The sequence below is a fragment of the Arvicola amphibius genome, chromosome 14, assembly GCF_903992535.2.
Source record: "Arvicola amphibius chromosome 14, mArvAmp1.2, whole genome shotgun sequence".
NCBI classification, from domain to species: Eukaryota; Metazoa; Chordata; class Mammalia; order Rodentia; family Cricetidae; genus Arvicola; species Arvicola amphibius.
Window position 1 is genome coordinate 56,697,865 of NC_052060.1, and position 7,877 is coordinate 56,705,741.

Sequence of the window (7,877 nt, forward strand, 5' to 3'; positions counted from 1 at the left end):
TCAGAACGAGACTGAGACTGGGAGCTGTCTCCTCCCGTTTTATCATCCTTTCTGGGATTAAAGGCGTGCACCACAAATATCAGGTTTCTATGGCAAGCTAGTGGGGCTACTGGGATTAAAGGTGTGTACCATTGCTGCCTGGTCTGTAAGGCTAGCCAGTGTGACTCTTAGACTTTTCTGGTATTGAGGCAAGTTTTATTTATTAAAATAAAAATGAAATGCCACTACAAAAGAGGGTACCTAGGTCACAGGTGGGAAATGAAGGTACATCATAGATTTTTATCAACCATATAGGACAAGTAAGAGAGTCAAAGTAATCTATTTAAGCCTTTCTTATTTCTATATTCACTTAGTCATCTACCCATTCACCTATTTTTTGTTCATTACAAAAATTTTGCTGAATATCCATAAATCATTGCTAGATCCTGAAACATAAATCTGGATAGGTTCTCCCCTTGTGAAAACATCCTGGGTAGGTTAGGGGATGGATATTTGCACCCAAGAATAAGGGATTTAAGGTAGAAAGAAATGGTTCTTATGATTCTACTTAAATATTTTCATGTATTGGGGAAATATAAAAAGAGAATATTCTCATATCTTGAGTCCTAGATTGATCCCTGTTAGGATTTATACATCAAAATTTCCCTCTAAAGATTTGATTATTGAAGGCTTAGCCCTGATAACTGTGATAACCTGATAGCAGTGTTCAGTCTCTGTGGGAAGGCCTCTTGGGCTCTCGGACGGTGAAGTTCATATTATGGAAAAGACTATACTACCAAGAGACATCTATGGCTGTCTCTTCATGAAAAATTCCAATGGCGTTCTTCACAGAACTAGAGAAAACAATCCTGTAATTCACACACTAAATGTACAGATTTCAGGCTCTCCTAACAGCCACCTATAAGGGGAAATGGAGACTCCTGTGGCCCCATCACATATATCTGGTCTATTGGGGAGGGTTCTATGGCATACAGTTGTGTATCTACTGTGAGGCCACCAGGCTCGAGCACTTAGTTCTGAACTCAGGATCACAGAGACTGCCTTGATTAAACTCTGAGGGACACTGAAAGCCAACTCTAGTAAATACAGGAAAGATGTTTAAAACTGGGAGATGTTGGTAAGGATAGGAGGGAGTTGGGAGGGAAGAGGAGAACCAAAATTCATAGGGTTCATGTGTAATTTGAGAGAACTCCAAACTGAAAAACATGTGAATTACTTATTAACAAAAACACAAACATATTTGGGTCCATAGAAATGGAATGCTGTAGAACCGTAAGAGTAAATGAACTCCAGGAAATCTGGTTAAATGACTCTTACAGATATGTTTAGGAAAATAAATCAGATGTTTACAAAACACTTGCAACATGTTATTATCACAGTCCATACACACTCAAAGCCTACCTCTGGGTCTAATAACAAGATCAGAAGCTGCCCTTATGAGGCAGTGATTACAAGTAGAAATGAAAGGATGTTCCAAATATTAGCAGCATTCTTATTCTTATTATTATTGTGGGTTCTAGTTACGAGGATATATCCAATTCACGGGAATTCACTGAGCTAACAATTCCAACCAATGCTTTTCTGGATCTTATAGATAGATAAACCGTTGCTCAAAAGAGAGAAAAGAAAATCAACTACTACAAGCAAACAGGATTGGTGAATATGGTTAATTAACTTAAATTTCATGTATACTTGGTATAACAAAGATAAGAAAAAGAACAAAAGCAAAAAACAAAACAAAAGAAAAACAACTGTTCAGGTTTTTTTTTTTCCTGAGAGGAATATTGTCCTGCCACAAGAGAGCTCCCTTGCTACACTCCACTACCCTTGACGACCAGTTTTCTCTAGAGGGTGTTGGGGTACATTTTGCCTGTCTATCACTGATTGCTGAAACTGTCATCTATGTGATACAATTTACACACTATGAAGGGTAAAACTTCCCCCACGATGACTGTGCAGGTGGCCATTCAACAATTACTGAAACTTGTTTCTCTGAAAACTGTCTTCTTCTTGCTAAAAAAGTTCATCTTAATTTGATGTTCAAGTCTTCCAGTATAACTCCTGATCTTTGTATTTGCTCTGACTCTTAGAACCCAACGACTGTGTTGTTGACAGGTGTAAACGCCAGGTAAACAAGGGAGATGTTTTCATTGTTGGCCTCACCCACCCCCACCCCACGTGCGACCATTCTTAACCTCTAGCTGCTAGCACTCACCTGTGACGTTTTTCAAATATAGTCGCATTTAAACCATTTATAGAATTCGCACTGCAGAGCTCCGTTAATCCGTATTAACTTTCTGTTAAAGTTAGATAATTCCTACCTATCACAGCAATTTCACCCTGACTCTTTGTTGGGAGCAGTGAGACCCCAGATCCTGAATTTCTTGTAATCCCCTGATCTGAGTGCCTACAGCTGCTCTGAGCACGAGACCTTCAGGAGTTCCTGATGGCAGAGTGGTTTCTGGTGGGTTTGGCTGGGGCGTGGCTATCTCCATATAATCTGCCCCTGAACACAACAAAGGGGGCATTCTTGGGGAATTCAAGGATGACCTGTGTCGCTGTCTCTCCGTCTGTGTGTGTCTGTGTTTTTTTAACCTCCAGCCCCTTGCCCGAAGCTCGGTAACTGGGTAATAGCGCACAGAGTGCAGACACGGGGAGCAGTGCATGGCAATTGGAGATCCCCACTGAGATATCGGCAACTCTTACTAAACTGGGCTCCTCACCTCTTGAGTTATGTACAAATACACTGACTATTTCCTACCTTGTAACATTGCTAGTATGTGATAGGGCTTCAATAGCATTCATCATCAGAAACAGCACATTCGAGCTACCATCAAGTTGACTTATTTTTCTCCTTTTTGTCCAAATATATTTTAAAATATGTTTGTTTTTCTACAATGTACACTTACTATCTTTGCAGAATTGCTTTCTTTTATGTCTACTAAATTCTGCTTACAAAGAGAATTCATCTAATGGGACAGATCCTGGTTTCAGAAATGAGGATCACTCACAACTTTCAATTTGTTTTTCATTAATGTTGTTGTTGCTGTTGCTGCTGCTGCTGTTTTTTCATTGATTCACCAAACAAATACAGAGCACCAGCATGGTGTGTGGCCTCCTTATAAAAGATGGAGTTGGCAAGGGTTAGTGAAGGGGAAGCCTAGCCCAAAACCTTGTTTTGTAAGGCGTGTCCCCCTTGGTCTAAAGGCGTGTCCCCCTTGGTCTAAAGGCGTGTCCCCTTGGTCTAAAGGCGTGTCCCTCTTAGGCGTGTCCCTCTTAGGCGTGTCCCTCTTAGGCGTGTCCCCCTTAGGCTAATATTGACTTATAAAATCTTGCGGGCCTGCGGCCTGCCTGCTCTTTGTTTTCCTGCCCTCCTCGCTGGAACCTTGGATTTGTAAGTTCTCTTTCCTTTCCTTTATTAAAACTGAATTATATATATTAAAGCTTGTCTGGTGAATCATAACTGCCGATCAACCACGCACCTTCATTTGGCGTCCAACTCGGGCATTTGGGAGCCTTCAGCTCCAGTTCCCACACTGCGTGGCAGGGATTCGGCCTTGGGCTCTTGATTGCTTCAGAGCAGTTTCCCAGACTAGCCTGTCCCAGCCCCGCTTGTACGGAGCAAAGGACGTGTGTGCGCGAGGGTGACTCAGTCCGAGCTCGCTAACCCCTCAGGCAGCACCAGTCCCGGCTGAGTTCGGCCTGGGCCCTGACCTGCCGGAGACTAGCGGTTACTGCCGGAGTCCCAACATTCGAGCTCCGCTGGTACTGCAGACTCGGTTTGGCCGAGCGGTTATTGCCCTAGCGACCTACTGGCAGGGAACGGTCATTTCAGGTAAAATTTCTTTTGATTAAAAAAAAAAAAAAAAAAAAAAAAAAAAATGTCTGACCATATCACCGTTGAAAGCTTCTGCAATCTATTTAATTATACTATGGTAGAAATATTACAGGATACATATGATATTCCCATAACTTGGATGTTTATAGGGCTTGCAATTTTTCTCGTATTTGGTTTCTCCCTTACATGGTTTGAAAATAGAAAAATGATAAAGTCCTTACAGAATGAAACCAGGATTCTCAGGACAGAGGTTGAATGCTTAAGAAAGGGCACAACTGTTTTGAGTAACAACTTTAAGTCGGTTGAGGTATTTGCAAAAACAATTCAGACTGACACCAAGAAAGAGTTTGAAGGTCTCAAGGAAGGGAATAGGGCTTTGTCTGATATGACTCGGTCAAATGAGCAAAATTTAGAAAAACTACAGTCTGATATTAAGGAGAGACTCATTGCTGCGGAGGAGAGAACAGCTGATTTGGATCGTAAACTTCAGTCCCTGTCTGAAACATTATCAGAGAGAATTAAAACTGCTGAATGTGAAAATCGGACTTTGACTAAAGGATATGACAGATTGGCTGACAGATTGTCAATACAAGAAGGCACAATTCATGCCATGAAAATTCTATCCAAGGATGAGATACTAACTCTACTGGACAAACTTCATGTTTTGGAATCCTCCATGAAGGCCTTGGAGCATAATTCTGGACAGGAGATCCAGGCCTTACAGAAGGCAATAGTAAGCAGATTAGAAAATATTGAGGAAATTATAGAACAGGAGCAAACGGTACAAAGGCGAAATTTAACTCCGTCAATGAGTAAAACTCTCCGGGATAATTTCCATAAAGTTCTACCTGCCTTTCCAATAGTAACGTCAGAAAAGGTGACTGGTTCCAAAAACCCTAAAGTCATCAAGGAATATACATGGGAACCCGTCCGTATGAATGATCTCAAAGAAATTAAACAAGCCATTATGAACTTTGGGCTACATTCGTCCTTTGTTAGAGAGATGCTCAAAACTTGGTCTATAAGCAATAAGGCAACGCCCCATGATTGGGTACAATTAGTATCAGCTGTTCTAGAGAGTGGGTCACAATTAAATTGGAAATGCATGTTCAGACAAGAGGCTAAACTTTTAGAACAGCAGGAAAGAGCAAAGGGAATTGAGATCTCCTTAGATCAAATTCTAGGTGAAGGACTTTTCTCCGATCCTCTGGAACAAGCGAATTATGATGAACACACCTTATCCATATGTACTACAGCAGCCTTAAAGGCTTGGGACAGGGTTCAAGACCCAGGACAGAGACTGGAATCATATATCAGAGTTAAACAGGGTCAGAGAGAACCCTTTAGTGATTTTTTACAAAGGCTAACTAAAGCTGTACAGATAGGGATATCTGACCCAGAAGCAAGACGTATAATAATTGAATCTTTGGCTTATGAGAATGCCAATGTGGAGTGTAAAAGGATCCTGGGGCCTTTAAAGATGAGATCAGCGCCCTTGGACGAATGGGTCTTACATACAATGAATGTTGAATCATTTGACTATGGCACTGAAGCATGGGTCGAAGAAGCAATTTCTAATGCAAAAAGGAGGCATCAAGTTACCAAATGTTTTAATTGTGGCAAGATGGGACATATTAAAAGGAATTGCAGACAACGGATTTTCAGAAATAATAATAATAATAATAACAATAATAATAATAATAATAACAATAATAATAATAATGCCTCTTCTAGAAATAGCAGACGTAGGAGGACTCAGCCTTCAGGTATATGTAGGAGATGTGGAAAAGGCAGACACTGGACAAATGAGTGCAGGTCAACAAGAGATAGACAAGGCAACCTGTTGCCACTGGGAAACTCAATGGGGGGCCTCTTGCAGGCCCCCATGGCGAATGTGGTCCAGTCATTTCCAGCTACTGCCGAGAACATGCCTCGTCAAGAAAATTAGAAAGCCCCATGCCTGCTGTTAAAAGCAAAAATGGCCTGAAAGATGAGTTACGTGTATTTTGGCAGACTTTTATAAATGAACAAAGACCAAAGTTAAGAGTATGTGTAAATGGCGTTTTTATTACTGGCCTACTGGACACAGGTGCGGATGTAAGTATCATTACTCCAGAATCTTGGCATCCGTATTGGCCTCTTCAGGATGTAAATGTTCAGTTCCTGGGAATTGGAACCCTATCTCAAGTAAGGCAGAGCACGAGATGGGTTGAATGCATAGGGCCAGAAGGACAAATAGGAAAATTAAGGCCATATGTAGCCAATATTGCAGTGAATTTATGGGGCCGTGACCTGTTGCAGCAATGGAATACCCAAATTAACATTCCTGCTGCTTCTAGAGCCTATATCACCGAGGGAAATATTAAAAGATATTACAGAAGGCGGAAACCGGCTGTTCGGGCTGTACAAGAATGCAAAGCAATTGATGGCCCTTCAGAGATACGAACAGCACTGCCTCTAAAATGGTTGACTGAGAAACCAATATGGACAAAGCAATGGCCATTAGCTGAGGAAAAGTTGCAGGCTTTAGAACAGCTGGTACAAGAGCAATTAGATGCTCGACATATAGAAGAATCTACCAGCCCTTGGAATTCTCCTGTATTTGTTGTTAAGAAAAAATCTGGTAAGTGGAGAATGGTGACAGATCTCAGGGCTATCAATAAGGTTATTCAACCTATGGGCTCTCTGCAATCTGGAATTCCTCTGCCATCTTTATTACCAAAAGGATGGCCTCTCATAGTAATTGATTTAAAGGATTGTTTCTTCACTATACCTTTACAAGAAAAAGACAGAGAAAAGTTTGCCTTCACAGTGCCTACTTATAATAACTCTCAACCTACAAGGAGATACCAGTGGACCGTCCTCCCACAGGGCATGTTGAACTCTCCCACCCTGTGCCAATATTTTGTAAATCAACCATTGCAAATAATACGCAAGCAATTTCCCAAGTCGATAATTTATCATTACATGGATGATATTCTGTTATCTGATTCAAACATGGCTACTTTAGAAAGACTGTTTGAAGAAGTAAAAATACTTTTACCTAAATGGGGATTGCAGATTGCTCCTGAAAAAATTCAGAGAGGAGATTCTGTTAATTATCTAGGTTATAAAATAGGTTTACAAAAAATTAAGACACAAAAAGCACAAATTAGGAGAGATCGGTTACGGACTCTCAATGACTTTCAAAGGTTGTTAGGAGACATTTCAAGCTTACGACCAGCTGTTGGCATAACACCTGATATGATAATTCATTTAAATAAAACCTTGGATGGTGAAAAAGACTTAAACAGTCCCAGAGAATTAACAGCTGAAGCAGAAAAGGAGCTGAGAATGATTGAAGAGAAATTACAAGAGACACATGTGGACAGGGTGAATCCAGAGCTCAGTTGTATTCTCGTCATATTGCCTTCCAAAATTTCTCCTACAGGAATTTTAATGCAGAGAGATGATATTATCTTAGAATGGATCTTTTTACCACATAAACCAAGTAAGAAAATAAAAACTTATGTGGAAAAAGTCTCTGAATTAATTATAAAAGGCAAATTGAGACTTCGTCAACTAGCAGGCATAGACCCAGCAGAAATTATAGTTCCTTTCACTGCTGATGAACTAAAAAAATTGTGGGAAGATAACGAACCATGGCAAAGAGCTTGCGCTAATTTTTTGGGAGAAATCAATAACAACTATCCGAAAAGCAAGAGGCTTAACTTTATAAAGAGAACTTCTTGGATTCTCCCCCGAATCATCCGTGATGCTCCAATAACTGGAGCACGTACATTTTATACTGATGCTAATAAATCAGGGAAAGCAGGTTACAAATCAGAAGATTTGAGTAAGGTGGAACAAAGCCCTTATGATTCTGTCCAGAAGGCAGAATTATATGCTATTCTTATGGTGGTAAGGGATTTTAAAGAACCGCTTAATATAGTTACTGATTCACAATATGCAGAAAGAGTAATCTTACATATTGAAACTGCTGAATTTATACCTGATGATACAGAACTAACCTCATTGTTTATCCAGGTACAAGACATGA